The sequence below is a fragment of the Poecilia latipinna genome, unplaced genomic scaffold, assembly GCF_001443285.1.
Source record: "Poecilia latipinna isolate Pla-1442-1.1 unplaced genomic scaffold, P_latipinna-1.0 Scaffold1462, whole genome shotgun sequence".
In the NCBI taxonomy this organism is placed as follows: Eukaryota; Metazoa; Chordata; class Actinopteri; order Cyprinodontiformes; family Poeciliidae; genus Poecilia; species Poecilia latipinna.
Window position 1 is genome coordinate 137,441 of NW_015114078.1, and position 18,703 is coordinate 156,143.

General features: G+C 40.5%; 1 long non-coding RNA gene across 1 annotated transcript; it reads left to right on the forward strand.

Annotated features, from left to right (window-relative positions):
• Window positions 1-9,007: 9,007 nt before the first annotated feature.
• Window positions 9,008-18,400, forward strand: LOC106962811 (uncharacterized). The gene is made up of 2 exons (XR_001428059.1): window positions 9,008-9,308; window positions 18,131-18,400. It is a non-coding gene; the product is annotated as an uncharacterized LOC106962811 (long non-coding RNA).
• The last annotated feature ends 303 nt before the right edge of the window (window positions 18,401-18,703 follow it).

Sequence of the window (18,703 nt, forward strand, 5' to 3'; positions counted from 1 at the left end):
CGAGGTGACGGAGAGCGAAAAGCAAAATGGTTGATCTATTTCAGGACTGATAATCCGTCAAGAACACACAAGGATAGCGACGCCACATGTGTCTTTACATGTCGCCATGACGCTGAGGGGAACAGCGGTGAACTCAGTAGTGGGGATGAGCTAGAAAGAGAAATGGATCGGAGCAATCGATGGTCGCGGGCGCTTTCCTGGCATGGACTCACTTCACACACCTGCAGCACACATCATGGGGTGAATCAAGTGTGAATGAGTCCATGCGTTTGTGTAAGACAGACTCAGCAGGGGCCATTGTATGTGTCGTTTCTCTGTGCTTGGCCCAGTTCTGGGGAGATGTATGGCTACAGCGTGCATTTGGAACTACCAGGCGATTTTGTGCATTAGGGAATTTTGACATCCTTTGACATTAAAAGGAGAGGCAGGGGACGGATAGTGGGTGGTCGCCGGTCGATGTAGGAGACAGATGAACCATGAACCTTTGGTATTCTCACATCAAGAACATCATTTCTGTGGCCTGGAGAGAATAAATGCTAAGAATAAAATGTAGAGCAACTCCCCTGATGGATGTTCTGTGAAGAAAATAGAGCAAATGAACACAGAGTGACATTCAACAGAGTGCAACTTTGACGGGGTTAGAGGCTGCCAGTCCTAAGTACTCTTCAGATGCTCCTCTTTTACTGATGTGCTCCAAGTTTAGACGATGAAATGTTTGAAGCTAATGACAGATGAAGACCTACAAACTAATATTTTTTTCTAGTCTGAAAAATTGAAGTACACAAAGTGTTGACAGTGGAACGGGACATAAAAAAAGTAGAAAACTGATTTTATCAACTTATAATCTTAAGGAGTACTGATGCATCTCAACTAATTAGAATATCATTGAGAAGTTAGTATTATCTACTGAAATTCAACAAGTGAAAATCAACAGATCATAAGAAAATACAGACCAAAAAAAACAACAACAAAAAGTATTTCAATACTTACAGTACTGAAGTATGCATACTCCACATTAGATTTATGCTTTTAAAACTTCTAAATGGATCTCAAGTAGTTTAGAATATTGTTGCTTCCTGTAAATACAACTTGCTAGAAATAAAGTTTGAGCAATATGACTGTATTTCTCTTTTTCCTATTTTGGATTCTTGAGGGCATTTCAGTGGCTGCCATCTATGTGTTACATCATTAAAAAGGGATTAGTTCAAATTATCGTTCTTCTCTCTGCCCTCGTTTTGGGTGTTTAAGTTAGAGCCTCATAGAGGCGCAATATGCACGGCACATCTGATAATGATACGGATTATTTAAAAAAATAAATAATAGTAGTTGTTTCATCTGTTAGGGGATTTTTGTTTTGTTTGTGACTCCTCTTATAGCTGGAACCACTTGCTGTTGTGTACATCTCCACCCGGGGGCAAACGTCCTGACAACACACACACACACACACACACACACACACACACACACCACAACTTATCCAAGTGTGCAAGTCGTATTTGCATCTGTATACACGACAATGCATTTGGAGACAATATCCCATTGTAAAAACAAGTCATCTGAAAGGCTGGAGGATTTGTAGATTAAATAATTAAACCTAAAATGTGGAGTACTAATTTATTTCAGTTAACTTGATGTTATTTATATTTCAGAGTCCAGAGTATTTGTCTGACTTTATGGCTTTCCTTCTTAAAAGTAAATATTTACTGACCTCGTCCATAGAAGGATAAAGCTGAGCACAAAAGCATAAGGACAGATTGCATCTAAATGTAAATCAACATCCAATTTTCCAAACCTTAACTTATTCCAACTCTGGCAAGATGCAGTGATGGAAAGTCATGTTACTTCTAACTGATCGAGGAGCGCATTGTTCCGACCCGCTGCAGAGTCTTCTGCTTCTCGTCTCTGATGAAAAGATGCTACCTTGACAAACAATAAAGCGAGGCACTTTTTTAGACTCTGCTGTCGTCATTCAATTATGCAGTGGCTTTTCAATGAAGGTTTTTTTGTTAAGCTGCAGCTGTAACGCAGTACACTCACTCTCCTTTCACGAGATACAGAATTTATATGTTTGGATTTTTAAACTAAATTCTACACAGACGGAGCCAAGTGATTCTTACCAATCTGAAGGCAAACGCGCACCAGTTTCCCTTTGAAGGGCATTCAATCAGGTTTGAATGTTGATTTCGGCAAACTGAACTGTAAGTGGATGTGCCGAAGGCCAACACAGAAGAAAACCCATTTACCCATTTATGAAAAGAAAGCAGTAATTCTCAATAGAAAAAAATGTTACAACGTAAAGTCATGAGGCAGATTTCTGACTTGAAAATTGACCAGCAGAAAGTCAATCACGTCCTGCACAAGGAGAATAAGTCACAAAATGCCAGGAGCTGGCTACTCACAGAATAATGTATTCAAACATATTAATGGAAAGTTGCATGGAAGGAAAAAGTGTGGTACACATGATGCATGGGCAACAGGGTTGCTGTCATGGTTAAGAGGATTGTGAACAAAACCCAATTTAAGAGTTTGGCGCATCAATATCATAACTCATGCAAAAAGGAGCCCTGATCCGGGACATACTCAAATCAGCAAGGCCTACTGAAACATTTCATCAAAAGTAACTCCACTCTTGTCAAAAACATGGGATCTCTGATCTTCAAATCTTCTGTGATGGCATTGATGTTGCCATTTTGTCCAGGCTGCAGTTCTCCATGCTGCTTGTGCACCTTTTTCTACAGCTTCATTAATCTGCTTGCAAGCAGCACTCAGAAAAGCTGACTTTTTCCATCTAGCCACTTTTTCAAGTCAGTCTTGTCATCGAGACGCACGCACAGTTTAACATTTCTGGTCTAATAAAACAAAGCAAAGTCAATCCTTTGCCTGAAATCCTCAAGAAAACACGAAACCACTTTTCACAGCTCGGTTAAAGTCGGACCAAACTTGTCGAGTCGCCTGCAATTATGCTTTAAAAGATTTCCTTCAGGTCAATTTGCTGACATCAACGCTGACGCAACTAAAGATCTGACACCAGGCAACAAAATAAAAATAGTAAAACTGCATTGCAAGAAATTGCTGCAGAGACCCATTGAAATCAGGACACCGTCGCCGTGGCAACAGCACCACTCAAAGTGCCACGGCACGGCACTGACTGACAGCTGCACGCTCCTGGATATGTGACGGGGTATCATTTAGAAGATTTTTTTATTTGCTGCCACCGTCCTGCTCAATGGTAAGCACGAAATCATCAGAGGATGACATGTGGGCATCGTTTTCTGCAATCAAGCAAACAAAGGCAAGAACACACGAGAGTCTTCTGCCGTGATTGGTTCTGCTCAGCGTGCACCTAAGAGTACCGGTGGTTCTATCAGTAGCGATGTGCGGCATGTGTTTACCTCTAAACACTCATTTAGGCTCGCAGACTTTAGCTTCAGCAACACAGTGACAACTCGTATGAGCCATCAGCCCCCTACTGACTTCAGACTGGGGAAGGCATTCAGCAACATCAGCCTGTCTTGATGTTATTGACCCAAACTAATAAAAATGGGCATTTTACTGCCCATTTTTCTATATTTATGTATTTCTATAAACAACAGTATTGGCTAAATGAAGTCAATATCCAGCCATCTTTTCTCAGCGGTAATTCAAATGGAGCAAGTGGCAAATCACATGCTTATAATCCTACATGAGCTAAAACAGATAACTTCAGTGAGTGCAAAGAAATATTTGTTAAAACACGTCATCTCTATTTTTAATGGACATTTCAGAAACTGAGACAAAGCAAAGAGCTCATTTAAATCTTGTTCCAACCGAATTAAGCAGAAGTACCGTGAGATTGATGTTTGTATTTAACATGTTTGATTGCTTTTCCTAATGCCAACAAAGTTACGTGTTCAGTTACTCTAGTTTGTCATGAACTCACTGGCATACAGACCTAAAATGCATTCTAAGACAGAAAAAAAATACTAAGTCTTAAATTTAGGCTGTACAGTTTGAATCTGTGCTTGTTATAGTCAAGCTTGGAAAATGTGCTCTTTTTGAGTTCTTGCCTGACATCATTTTAGCCTATGGTCATTTAAACCATGGACAGAGATGCTGGTAGTCCAGTAATTTGTACTTTTAGGACTGATTCTAAATACCCAAACCAATTTTGTAGCCTGCCAGGGTAAACAGTTTGGGTCTTCCCTCCAGATCCCAACAACATTCTGTCGCATCAAACAGCAGTTATGGAAACTCCTCCATTTCCTTTTTAGTTGTGGAAATAAAACTGCTTGGATTGCTATAAAGCTCTCCTATAAATACCCCACTGTTGTCTGACCTCGAGGATTTAACAAACGCTGATGTCACCTTCGAGCTTTCATTCGACACAGGCGGATCTGAAGAGTCATCACCTGGCAACACACTCACAGCTGCAGGACGGCACATCAGCCAGTGGCTATTTTGAACAAATGTCACACTTCCCTGCAGCAACCCATGCAAGCCTTCTCCTTGACCATCAGCAGTGCGAGTTCACTGTTAAACTCATTCTCTTCCTCAACCCCGTGGCATCCAGCGCCTCACACCTAGAATGTTTATCTTCACACTTGGTAAATGCAGTCAACTTTTAATTAAACACACACACACACACACACACAGACACACACAATCTACAAACAAATATGCACAGCTAATATCTACGCTGAGATCATCCGCCCTCTTAATGCACCATCTTCAAATGTCATGTGAAGAGCATGCGTCCTGGGGACAATGAGGGGTGTAGGGTTTCCTGCCAAGACTTAGCAGCATCCAAACTTAGAACTGACTCCCAAAGGATGTTGGTATGCGAGTGTTGGTCTGTTGTTTAGAGACAGAGGCAGACAGCAAACACTAAAGTACGTCTTTAAAACGTGTACGTTACCGTTTCATCAGTTGCATGTTCAGGACTGCAGCTGCATTTCATTAAAGGTGTGTAATGCGCATTGTTTGGCAATAGAATCTAAATGATTACTTAATGGTACAAGAGAACTTGGCACTTCGGAGCTGATTAATTTTTAAAGAAATCGTCAACTAAATTTGATTTAACCCAGAGCAGTGAGAGACTGTATTGGCAGCTGCAGCCGTCTGCCTGTGTGATAAGACTCACTCACCTGCTCTCGCTCACACTCGAGAGCGCGCTATCAGGTAACCATGGGTTTGCATGCCATTTTAAAAACAGCACAGTAGTAAGGACATACTCTGGATTATCTGTTCAGATCTCCTTGGTTTGACATAAAATAAACGGTCTTCTTAAGCATTCGATCAGCTTCTTAAGCTTCTACTGTAGAAAATTAGTTTTCCATTAAAAAAAAGCCTTGCTTAGGATTCAGCTTTGTTCCATTAGTTCAGTCTGGCACCTACATACATCCTTGGGATGCGATCACTACCACATAAAGCGGCTTCAAAGAATGTGTGTGCATGTTAACAGGATGGGGAAAATGTTTATGTTTTAATATTCATGTTACCAACACCTCCCCCTAAAATGTGTTAAAAACAAACAGATAAACTCATTTATATTCTTAATTAACCAATATTCTATTTATTTCAGGATTCAACTCAAAATCTGCATGTTAAGCCTATCAATCATTGCTGTTTTCATTGTGTGTTTTTTATACTTATGAACACGACTGTTACATAGTATAAGGAGTAAAATGTCAGAACATCATCATCATCATCTATGGTTTTAGATTTCCTCAATCTATTTTTTTGTAATCAATTTCAGCTTTTAAAATTCTTCAATTCATATTCCAAATACAATTGTTTGCTTTGACACAACTTGTGTGTCAGTAACACTGGAAAGCAAATGAAACAACGTCAAGGCAGACAAGACAACAGAAGAGTAACAGAGGTCTTGAGTATTGCTGTAGACCTCCTTGCCCTGTGACTCCCCCCCCCCTACGAAGGCCACCAACCTTCAGTGACTCGGCTCAAACGAGCATCAGCAACACCACTTGTCAGGAGCGAAATAAACTTACTGAGAGAAATTCAGATTTATTTAAAGCATCCAGCTTTAAGCTGATGAACAACAATTTGGTCCGAAAGCATTCATCCCAATACATTTACAGGCTCACAGCTCACTGCAGGCCAGTACATAAAGTGGCACTTGTTTGATAAAAGCTACTTCTAAAACAAATGTGGTGTTCCATAAGATGGTGTGAAAAGCATATCAGGCCGAATATAGCTCACTTACAGCCCCCATAATTGAAAACTAGCTGCACTCACCTGCAGCCTCTCTGCTGCTCACTCTGTCATCTCACTTGGCCTGTTGTCACCTCCGGTTTGGCAGATCCTAAAAACAAGATTAGCAACACGGGATAAATCCAGGACAGATGTATATACAGTCGCACCTGCAGTTCTGTTTATTCCAGAAGCAGCTTTTTTTTTGGCTCCAGTAATTAGTTGCAGAGTTCTGTTAGTTTATACGGACCGACTGTTGACAAAAAGAGGTGAAATATTCTCTAGCTGCTTACATGTTTTCACCTTTGGGCTAACATTAAAATGCGTATCGCGCTAGTGCATAACTTACCATTTATGATGTTAATATGTGAAGCCAAAAAAAAAATATGTCCAAATTATATCATGTATTTGACATTCACTCGTCGTTTTCAACGTAATAATTCACTTTATAGTGTGTTGATACGGATTTACAGAACCAAACCAAGCTAAACGGAAGCTAATCACCTGTTCTGCTGATGATGGTGTGTTCAGGGCCATGGGAATTTAGAATTCTCTATTCGACAATTAATAAACAAAATTAATTAACAAAATAATTTAACAGAATAATTTAATTAAGTTAATTATATATTCTGGGTTTACTATCATTACTACAAATAATATAATGTTTCAAAACCCTATTATTTTATCATTCGAGGTTGAAGAAAAAATAATGCAACAAACACAACAATGATTTTTATTTAACTATCCGAGGCACCACAAGCGTTTGTAAAACATTTCTGGAAAATATTTCCCAGGTTTAAAACAAATTTAGAAGAAACAATTTACTTGGACAGTTTTCATTATTTGACAAAATTGCTTCAGGCATACAGCAGCACAAGTCTGTTGCAGTACATGAGCCGATCGATTACAGAGCCCTGCCAAAATATTATTACTTGTTGACAATGTGCTACATGATAACAGTGATCATTATCAAACTAGAATGTATTACAACCCAGGCAGTCCTTAGTGTGCCGAACCCTGGAAACTCTGTGTGCAGCTTGTGTAGAATATTACAGAGTTGGCAGAGTTTTAAAATCTCTGCAATTACTCAGAAATCTCCCTGAACATTTCTTCGTGTCTGGTTGCCGCACTGTGGGAGAACAGATCAGTTACAGCTCTGGGATTGATTATGCCTAATGGTCACTGTTCAATAGCAATGTTCACAGTAATGTGGGCTGCTTTGAAAGACACGCATGTCAATATCTCTGTTCTGGGTGTGTTTGTGCGCCATCCGAAAGATGTAATAGAAGAAAAAGAAGCTCCACTAACTCTTTTCCTTTTCTAAGTCAGTGCCCTGATTTTTTATTATTTTAATTTACATGCTTTTCTGCTAATGGTTTTTTCCTAATGTCTTTGCCTGGTGACTCAACCAAGGCAAAAACAAAGGTTTTCATGCCACTCTAAATTTTTTACATCTTGTCATATCACAACCACAAACATCAGCGTATTTTACTGGGATTTTATGTGACATACCCATTCAATGTGGTGTAATACTGTAAAGTGGAAAGCTAATGATGGATGGTTTTCTTTCCGAAAAGCAGGCTGTGGGCTGTTTTTGGGGAAAAAAAAAAAAAAAAGATGAAGTTGCGTTTGCAGTTAGCCACAATCCGTGTAGGTGACAAAGCAAACATGTGGACAGGGTGCTCTGGTCATATGAGGTCAAAATTGGACTTCCTGATATATATGAAAAATGATAGTAGTGCCGAAGAAAATATCTGCTGTAAATACTCCATTCCTGCTGATATACATCCAAAATACACCATTGGTGAAACATGTTGATAGCAGCATCACGCTGTGAAAATCCTCATCTTCAGCAGGGAAAGACGGAGCTAGATACAAGATGGAAGAAATTATATTAGAAACTGCGAAAGGCCTGTGACTGAGGTGAAAGTTTAGCTTTCAGAAGGGTGACAACTCAAAACATATCGCCATGGATACAATGGATTGGTCTAGAACAAAGTCTATTTACTTGGTGGAATGGTCCAGTTAAAGTCCACGCCCAAATCCTATTGAACATTAGTGGCGGGACTGAAAATTGACGTTCACAGACGTTCACCAACCAATACGGCTCACTTTGAGTCTATTGGACATGTGAGTCTGTAGGTGATAGAGAACTGCCCCAAAAGACCCTGGAGTTGTAATTGCGAAAAATATTCACACAAAATTGAATTATGCAAGACCGAATACAAATGCACTCTAATATTTATAGATTTGTCTCTGTAAGTCGAATTTGAAAGACACATATTCTTCTCTTTGAACTAATCAATGTTAGCCCATTGGAAAAAATATAATGAAATCAAGCAGCCCATGTTTGTCTGCATTCAGTACGAGCCCATGCAAGAGTAGCGCAAATAGTCTGCGACAGCGGCAGAAAATAGCTCCTGTGTGTAAATATTGCAGAGGTAATTTAGAGCCAATCTATGCACGTTTTCTTCAAAACTGCACACATTTAGACACTCAAATCGTCCACACACACACGCGCGCGCACACACACTAATTCCCCCTGATTTAAATACCCAATCCCACGCCTCTGACACAGGCATGTGAATTCGGCTCACACTGACTTTCCATTGGTTGCTGCCCAAGCATCTCCTCCACGGGGCATTTCACCGCGCTCTCTGGAACTAGAAGAGACAAGCCTCCATGTTCTGACTGTGGGGCTGAGGCTTCCAGCTCAGACAGAATTAAACAGCTCTCGCTCTGGCTTCTGCTTTCCACCCTCATCCACCAACACGCCCCCCTCTCTCTCTCCACCCCCGTCAGGTTGTCTATATCATAATGACATTCATTACACTCCGGGTTCAGATCTGAATAGCCGCCGTGCACCAACTCTCTCATGTGTTCACACTTTGGCATGTGCCTGGATTTGTGCGGCCATGCCGGTGTTCCGAATCCAATGCAAGGGGAGCGATGCTGATAAAACATTTCCTCTTGCGAACCGCGTCGCAGCGGCATGCCCATGGCAGATGGTGTTCCATTCAGCCTCTGTCAACACAGGAGCGAAAACAGAGAGAGGCACAAGAGGACATTGGTAGATAGCGGCAGAGGAAACACAAGTGGATGAGAGAGGAGGCAATCGGGTGAGAAGAGGACCGAGTGTCAAAGACGTTGAGTCAGAGCGCCACCATGTGAGCCACGTGGCCCGCCTCTAGGCACTGCAGAGGCAGGCGGAGAAGGAGACATGTCACTGATTTTCCACAGAGTCAACAAAACCATTTTGCCATGCACAACCTCCCTTAGTAATTTCTCTAAAATACACACACACGCACACACTCGAAATCAAATCCCTGCAGAGCTTTACCTGGCAACCGCATGCTAGCGGGGTTATTTTGTCCCTCTGTCTCACACGAAAACAGCACGAATGCCTGGCCGAAAAACTCTTGGCAACCGCGCGTCTCGTTTAAGCCAGGGTCAAACGTTTTGAATAAGAAATGCCCGAAAATGTAGCCTCATCAGTGTGAGATTCACGCTGTTCTGCCCACGGAGGAATTATTTTAGCGGGATATGTTCGGAGACCTGCAGATTAATCAGCATAAATGAAACCATTAACCATCATGTACAAACCTAACCCTCTTTTTTTTTGTGTGTGATAAAAAAAAGAAGGATTACAGTGCAATACAAATAAGAACAATTAGGTTTTGAAACGGAGATGCTGGCATGTGAAGCCATTGAGTCAGATTCCGCTTAATCCCGAGAAATCACAACCTTAATGAGGCAACATAAGGTGCAGCATTATTTGGGGTTATTCTAGGTTTGTACCATGCATGCAGGGCTAATAGGTTAAAATGTGGGCAGATAGAGAAACAGTAGAACAAATCCAAGATTTCATTGGATCGCTGAAGGGGATTATGAAAACATTTGGGGAAGTTAAATCTAATCTTATTAATTTACAAAAAAATAAATCACTTTTGCAAATATTTGCAGCACATAATCTTTGCCATCAGTCAGACAAAATGGATGGCATCCCCTGAAAACTGCTGAGTAGCTAAGCCAGTCCTGGATCAGTCATAGATGAGTCCAGCCCTTGATTTAACACACATTTTTATTGTGGATTTGTTTGGACTGGAAATTCCATATTATTTGACAATTTATAAAAAATTATACGAATCATTTTTGGTCTTCTCTGTGTAACTGTGGTAAAAACTAAATTAGATTTGCACATAGCCTTGAGTTAAAACAAACAATGCTGAAACATAACTGCCAGAAATAAATTGATATAGCTTCTTCGACTGTTTGTACTGACTTTACGACTAATGGATTAAAATACTTGGAAGTCACATGCTAAAACGATCATGCAAAATAAAGTTGAACAAAGTTATGCTAAATGCTAAAAGGCTGAATATTGAGTCTGGTGATTAAGTTTTTTTTTTCTTCGTTTTTTTTTTCTTAAGTTGAAAATACATAACAAGATTGAACAACCTCTGTGCTCTGACACATCTATTTATACCTCCAACTGACTAAAAACACTGCTCCAAGGTTTTTTTTTTAAATCATTCTTTGGCAAAAGTGCAAATGCTGGGCAAAGAAATTGTGCCGAAAACCCAAAAAAAAACTTAACTTATCCGATCCAGGCACTCCTGAGAGCCTCAACTAAATGGGAACTTTTGTGTAGAAAAATGTAAAATGTTTTTGTTCTTGCCATTTACCACCAAAATAAAACCTTTATAGGAACATGTCGTTCATAATCGAAAAGAAGCGTAACATTTGTTGGCAAATAATCTATCAGAACATGCCCAGAGGGAATATCTCAGTGGTAGCTTCGAGAGGAATGCCAAGTAGGGTTTAAAAGATGAATTGGAAATTAATAATAAATTGCAACTGCCAAAAGTATTAGGTCATCCCTTAAAATCATTTTTAAAAAAAAATTCAGCAGTTTCCAAACACTCTAATGGTGATAGGTGTACAAAATGCAAACTGTTTTCGACATTTATAAAAAAAAAAAAAATCTTTCACTTATTGCTAGCTTGCTACCATGACGACATACCACCTGTCTGTTCGATGGTTCAACTTTTTTCAAATATCCATCCATCTATTGTCCATACCCGCTTATACTTGCAGCAAGTCATTGGGCGATAACCTAACAACTCAAGTTCAAATGTGTGTGAAGTCAGACGTGTGAAAAATAATTCATTCAGAATAAGACCTCAAACGGGGAGAAATAAACTACAGCTTTCCTTTCTTTATAATTATATATCTCTACGCATTGTCGATCAACCAGTATTTCTACTTTCGTGTTATAGATTTATATAAAGATTTATATTCTTTAATCAATACCCTCCTTGTCTTCTGCTAGAATACTTAAGGAATTTCAAAGAGTATTGAGCTGACACAGTCTGTAATCATCCCCGGCCACTTTGAACTACTTTTTTTTTTTTTTTTGCGTGTATGTTGCCACATCACTTTATTTATTTATTTTTTTATTTTTTCAAACATTAATCCCTGTGTGGGTGGCTGCTCTGGCTGAAGGCGCCCATCATGTGGCTGTGACGTCCCCGGTTTGATGCCAGAACAGAGGAGGCCTTTTGTCACATGCAGTCTGCCTCTCAAAACGGTTGGGTTTTCGATTGATTACGTTTTGTTTGTTGTCGTTGGCGTGTTTCTCAGGAGGCTCACAATGGAAAAGCTGGTTGGTCTAGAATTTCAAGTGATAGTGAATTAAGCCAATTTTTTTTTTTTTTCCTCCAACTTCCCATCAGCGCGGAGTAAAAACTTAATCAGAGGGGGCAATTAATGTTTTTTCTTTTTTTTTAATTCACGTTTTCATTCTCTTAATGACGTTCCTCCCCTTCCCTCACATCTCTTCAACACCTTAAACAAATGTTCTCGTCTAGACTTTAATTGGACGAATGAAAAGTCTCCAACTAATATGATAACCCAGAGTCTGCTTGCTGATGTAAGCCGGGGCTCAACATGGGGGCTGTAATGCCCCCTAATGGGTGACAACGAGCGAGGTGTGTATCTGCACTGGTGTGTCTGTCGTCGCGCGCGCGTGTGTGTGTGTGCGTGCGTGTGTGTTTATTTATTTTTTTTGTAATTGCAGTGTGTAGGTCTCATTAGCATTTTAGCAGCAAGGCTGGCAGAGAGGCAGACTCACAAGATTGGCTAATGACAGAGATGAGACACTTTACAGAGAGGGTGATGGTGACGGCTTCCTCCCTTCACAAACACAAGCTTATGCAACACGTGAGAGCTCTGTGTTACTACCTCTACCCCGCAGTCGCACATGCAGTACAAAATTAGTTGAAAGAGAAGAACATAAATCTCGTTTTACTCTTTTTTTCCCCCTTCTTTTTCTTCTAGCGGCTGTAAGGAAAACTGACTGATAAGACAAACAGCAGAGGAGGGGAGGAGGAGTAGAAGATGGCAAAGTGAGACATAGCAGCAGAGCAGAGAGATCTTAGAAAACACTTTCCATGCTGCTTCTGTGGAGGGAGGTGTCCTTCCAGCAGCTAATGTCTGGTTCAACCTGAAGTTCAGATGTGTTTCTAGAAAACAAATGAGTTTATTTTAGGACCTGCTGTGCTCTGAATCGCAGTATTTGTGAGAAATGAAAGAATGAGATCCTGAATCCAAGACGGAAGTGAGTGTTCTCGAAAGGGTGGATTTGGTTCAGTAGGGTGAGAAGCGCCAAAATCTTTGGGTAAAAGCTTGGAAGACACCCCACGGGCAGAACCAGAACTTTGTTGAGGGATAATATTCCTGAGTGTCACTGAGGAGACAGGTAGTGGGATTCCTCTGTACCATGACCTGGTTTTGGATAAGAAAAACAAAAAGATAATAAGTGGATGTTGAACCGCCGGGATTCCACACAGAAATGTGGCAAATCTTTAAGTTCCACAGGCTGTTCTCTGTCAAGAATCAGCAAGAAATTAACTATCAGAATATAAAAAAAGTTATATTTTAAAGTTATATTTTTCGTCAGTAATTTCTCTGAGACAGCTCTCAACTAATGCAGTAAAAACAACAATATTCACTGGATGAAATAACGAGAGAAAGTCATTCGTACCATCTGTGAAATTATTTTATTCAATATTCTTTTTCCTTGCGAGATTTACGTTCAGGTCAAAGCCACTTTCTGTTAAAATAGCTGGACTTTTCCTATGTCATCTTAAAGTACTAACTTTGAAGACGAAAGGTTTGCGTAATATCTGCAACTGTGGGGGGAAAAAAAAAAAAAATACTGGGCCAACATAGTCGAGGTGTGAACACCTATAGCACAAACTACTCAGAACCAAGTTAAACTCCCCAAGTGTTTGAATTGTCTCCTGAAGGACACTTTAACCACTGGCTCTTTGACAGTCTGTGGCAGCTCCTTTCTATTTCTGGAGAGAGGGCAATTACACTGACGGATGAATGAGGGGAAAAAATGGATGGAGGGAAAGAAAGAGAAAGAAAGAAAGAAAGAAAGAAAGAAAGAAAGGACTGTTTGTTCTGCCTGGAAATGAAAGTTTGGAGTGGGAAGGATAGAAAAAAGGAAAAAAAAAAATGCCGTTTGGGTGGCTGGTGGTGAATATTGTATTTGTGCTGACGAACCAGAAATGACTTTCGCTCGCAGACTCTACAGGAATAGATCCTTTCAGAGTGTTAGGAATGAATGTGCGGGGAGGAGGAAAATGTCAGTCTATTTGCAGTTCTGTCCATTTCAGGACGAGTGGGAGGCTTAAATCAGAATTACGCGCGTCCCGCTGCGCAACCATGTTCATTTCTGAAACGACCTTCATCGAAAAATATTTAGACAAAAAAAAAAAAAAAAGAAAGAAAAAGAAAAAGGGCTGTGACATTCAATTAAACTCCCGCCTTGACCTCAGCCACTTCAACGTAGACAAACGCAAGCTTAGGTGAGGAGGTTGGCTGTTTATTATCCTCTGTTTGTCCCAGAGATCCACCTCTTGTGCATAATTGTGAACAGTGGATGTGGTTGTCAAGGGAAACAGACTTGTAGAATGTGAAAGAATTTTTTTTTAAAAAAGGGAGAGAGACGACAGCAACGCTGGGCGATAAAGGATACATTAAAGCAGCAGAGATGGAGCTTAATTGAATCTGAGCTAAATGATCCGATTAATGGGGGAATTAAATCCAAACATTAAGTTATAAATCAGTAAGCCATCTTCACATTTCTTAAAGTGCTTAAGCAAATTGTGTTTCACTAAAGCTTAATGCTAACATCCATACGACTCTTATTAATACAAGACGTCTCTGTGCTCGGAGAGAAGAACAAACAAATCATGTTGACTGGGTTTAATCAGACCAGACGGCAAAGCTGAACTCCAGCTGGAGTACAAGAGGGCCAATTTTCTGTTTTCATTCGGTCCTGTTTTAACACTGTTCTTGACCAGTCAGAATACAACAATGCTGAAAAAAATCTAAATTAGCTTATCGACGTTATTCTGGCAATTATTTTCGCCGTGCTTGATAGTTTTATTTTTTGCCAGGTTTCATCTGTGATTGTTGTTGTGTACTGCTGCGGAATAATACAATACACGAATGCAATTAAAGAGGGCCCTGCTGACAGTGGCAAATGTTTTCCCGTGGACTGAGTACTTTGTCCAGCTGTGACTGATTAATAGTCCATTTTAAGTGTGACGATGGTTTACAGCAGGGGTGTCCGTAGAGCAGCTCTTTGAATTATTTTTGCGCAGCCTGCGACTGATTTTCAAAGACAGTCAAAATTTTACCAAACACACTTCATCCGGCTGACACAAAAGAACCTACATTTATAAATATCTTAAGGCTGGATTTTTAATGGCAGAGTTACAACAGAGTCTTTGATACATCATGAACTTCGTTTTAATTTTAATTGTACGCTTAGGACTTGAAACATCTAATGAGTTTTGCAAAAAAAAACAAAAAAACAAACTGAATTGGATTCATCCTTTTGCATTGTATGCAGCTGACTAATATCTGTTAAATATCATTATTACTTACTGTAACAGCATTATCATCTATACTCTAGAGTTTCCACCATAACATACAATATCATAGGTAGATTTCATGTAAATAAAAAAAACATAAAATGTGGCCCACTGTAGAGTCCCTAGGGACGCCTTCATGAATTATCAGGGTGTTTGATGAGAACGAGAGAATTTTACAGCTTATAACCTAACATAATTTTCATCAAAGTCAGAAGATGTCAAGGATATAAAGACATGAGCAGCACTGGAGCGATGCGGCAGCAGGGTGGGAGGTTGTGGATTTAGAGTTATTTAACAACGAAAACCTCAACAGCATTCTATTAAAGACAAGAGTCCTGGGTCCACCATTACAAAAATGTCTCAAAATACTTAAAACGTTGCATCTTAAAACACAATAGAGCTGTTGAATGACACGCAAGTGATAATCATGCCTGCCTATTGAGGTGAAGGGGTAATCTGTTGTCAGCAAAGAGCTCAGCGTTGTAACAATGCTGGCTGTCATTGGCTATTTGTATTAGGCGGACCAAATGGTGACTGGCTAATGGACGAGTCGACCAAGCAGCAGATGCTTCAAATAACCTGGGAGCAGGATTCTCTCCGTAACCCACCGCACTGAGTTTAAAAGGTGTTGCATTTGAGTATTTTGCATGAGGCCAAGTGGTCATAGCTTGCGACTGTCACGGTGGCTCCATGTTGGAGCCAATGGAAACACCCGTCCAGGGATCCCACCGCCAGAATGCGCCGCCACGAAAGGCGAGAGAGTAATTTACGTAACGGTATAGGATCCGGCTGTCTGTCTTTGTTCCCTTGACGTCCAGTCAGTCAAACGTATAGCATGATATCAAATTAATGGCAGCAGAGCGTTCCGGTTGCAGAGGCAACGATGACTGACTCTGAAGCAGATCTCCATCGACGGGCTGACACATTTCTTCTGGGAGGGTTTGGAGAGAGAACCACACAAGTCTCAGAATAGAACCAAACAAATTTAGATCCAAGCATGTGAAGCATACTTTGGGGCGGGGGGAGGGAAGAAAAGAACTGTGTTACAGGCAACTTTACCCCTGATGTGCGCTAGCTCCTAAATATCTGCCAACAGACAGGGCATTTATAAACCGACCGATTTCCTGTGCGTTGGCATAAATGTTCGGATGCTGCAGGGGCTTCTTCATTCAAAAGTGCAGATGCATTGTTTGTTACACGCTGCTGTTTTGTCACTTTCCTGTTTTCTTTTTTTTTTCTGACACATCATCTGAGGTGGCAAGAGAGTGTGAGTCATTCTTTACCAGAGAGAATTTACAAAATCAATTTTCCAACCTCTTTTTTTTTTTTCTTTCTCTCCCCTGGCACTTGCAAGGCAGAATAAGCACAATCGATTCTGCAGCTTTCATCCTTGAGGCTCTCATCTTCTTGCCATAAATGTTTTCATGACGTGTGCTTATTGTTTCACTCATGGATTTATGAGCATTTATTGATCAGACGGGATATTGATGGCATTTGCCGTGGAAGAGCATCTATACGTTTCAAATTTGGCTTTTGTTGGACACGGACTCTCCTCCGTATCTGGGGCGCTGTGTGAACTCAGTAGTGTTGGCAATGATGGAGCGATGTGGTGAGAGAGGAACACCGTGTCTCTGTGTGCACCGCGTGACAAATAGCTGACAGGCAGCGTGCCGTGTCGCAGGTGATGGGTGGGAGGGAGGGATGGCAGCCTCACGTCGTCCCTGCCTCTCTCTCATCATATTGATCTGCCTGCGTCTTATTTAGCCGCTGCCAAAACTCACAGCTCCGTATTGACTCAGGCTTAATACTCCTCATTTCTATCCAGGTGCACAACAAAGTCAGGATACAAAAAAAAAAAAAAAAATAAAAGGAGCTGCTGCTGACAGGAGGACTCAGCTTAAATACCTCCCCAAAAACAAATGTTTTCATCAAAGGTCTTCCTCAGAGCTCGATAAAATGTTGTTAGCTGGACTTTTTTTTTTTCTTTCCTAAAGGGCTTTGAGCATTGCAGACTAATCCACAGAACAAAAAGGGAAAAAAAAAGATCATTATCAAAAAGAGAACAGATTATTATCCCAAACAGGAGAATCAGGGCAATACATCGTTACTTTGAGTTCATGTAAAGGTGAAACCTTGAAAGCCATTTGGAGTTTTCATCAACCAACATCTGGTGGTCGTAGCTGCGTTTCCGTTACAAAACGTGCGCAGAGGTCGGTCGATATTCCGCTAATGTCGAAAAATCTACTTTGCAATTGCGGTGTTTGCATTAAATAAGACATACAGCTAAAGCCTGTGCATATATTTGGTCACACCATGAGTCATCATGATATGACCTCCTACCACTTCCTGTCGTCTTCTTCATCTTTTCCACATGCTGTAACATTCGGTGGTTTAGTCACATGACTTGTGTGATGCAAAAAAGATTGTTTCGGTTGCAGTTTTGCGAAATACGCTAATTTCAACGCAGTTGAAAAACCTCTTCATCCTAGTAGAAAAACGTTTTTGCGAAAAGCATGTTTTTGTATTCTAAACTAGCGTGTTTCCATTAAGCGAATTTTGTTTTTCTTTATTCCAACTTGTGCAATCATATTGTCAATGTAAACATAACTACTAAAAGCACAGAGTCTTCTCTTTGTCTTAATTCAGCCACTCTGGAGGGTTTCATAGACATTCTCCATATCACCCCACAGCTCAATATATTGCAGGACCAGACTTTGACTAGGTCAACCAGAAACCTTTGGTTTGTCTTTTTTTTTTTTTTTTTACGAGCAATTCATTAACATGTTAACTTTCTTGTGTGCTATGGATCATTGTTCTAACCAAATTGCTCTTAAACTTTGACACGACCTCTTCATTTTGTATCAGATAACACAAAACAACCAAAACTACGAGGGTATGAAACCGCAAATGGCAAATTGAACGCCACAAGACAAGATCGTGAACTCATAACTAAGCAACGTTAATAATTCTAAGTCCATATTGTCTAACAGATTCTGCTGCTGCTCCAAAAGAGGAACTGTGTCTACAGGCTGGGGCCGAGCGCCGAATGGTTGGAGCCGACATGTTGTTCAGGTGCTAACGCGACCATCTGTAGTTTACATTCTGCTGCCATCAACAATAATCTGACAAAGAACACAGCTGCACCTCCTCTGAAGTGACAGCGCTTGGTGAGCCTGTGTGTCGCCGTCACTGCGCCGCTCAAACTAATTAAAAGATTTGCTGAGAAATGTGCCTGATCCAGCGGTCAAAAAAAAAAAAAAGGAATAGATAAAAGTATTCCGGATTGACACCAGTTTCTCTGCTCTGTCTTAAAGAGTGGAGAGTCGTGTCATTAAAAAAAATAAAGACTGCAGCTGCACAGCACCTCGGTCCAAAAGCTAATGTGAAATGAAACCACGATGCTGCTGGTCTGCCTTCATTACTTGTTTCCCTGGCTCCTAATAATGCGACTAAATGTGGCTGCAGCCCAGACAATTTAGTGTATAATGGCAAAGATTATCTTTCACCTACGCTAATAATTATGGCCAGAAGGGCGAAGTAGGAGAGAGGCTAGGTATTAATAA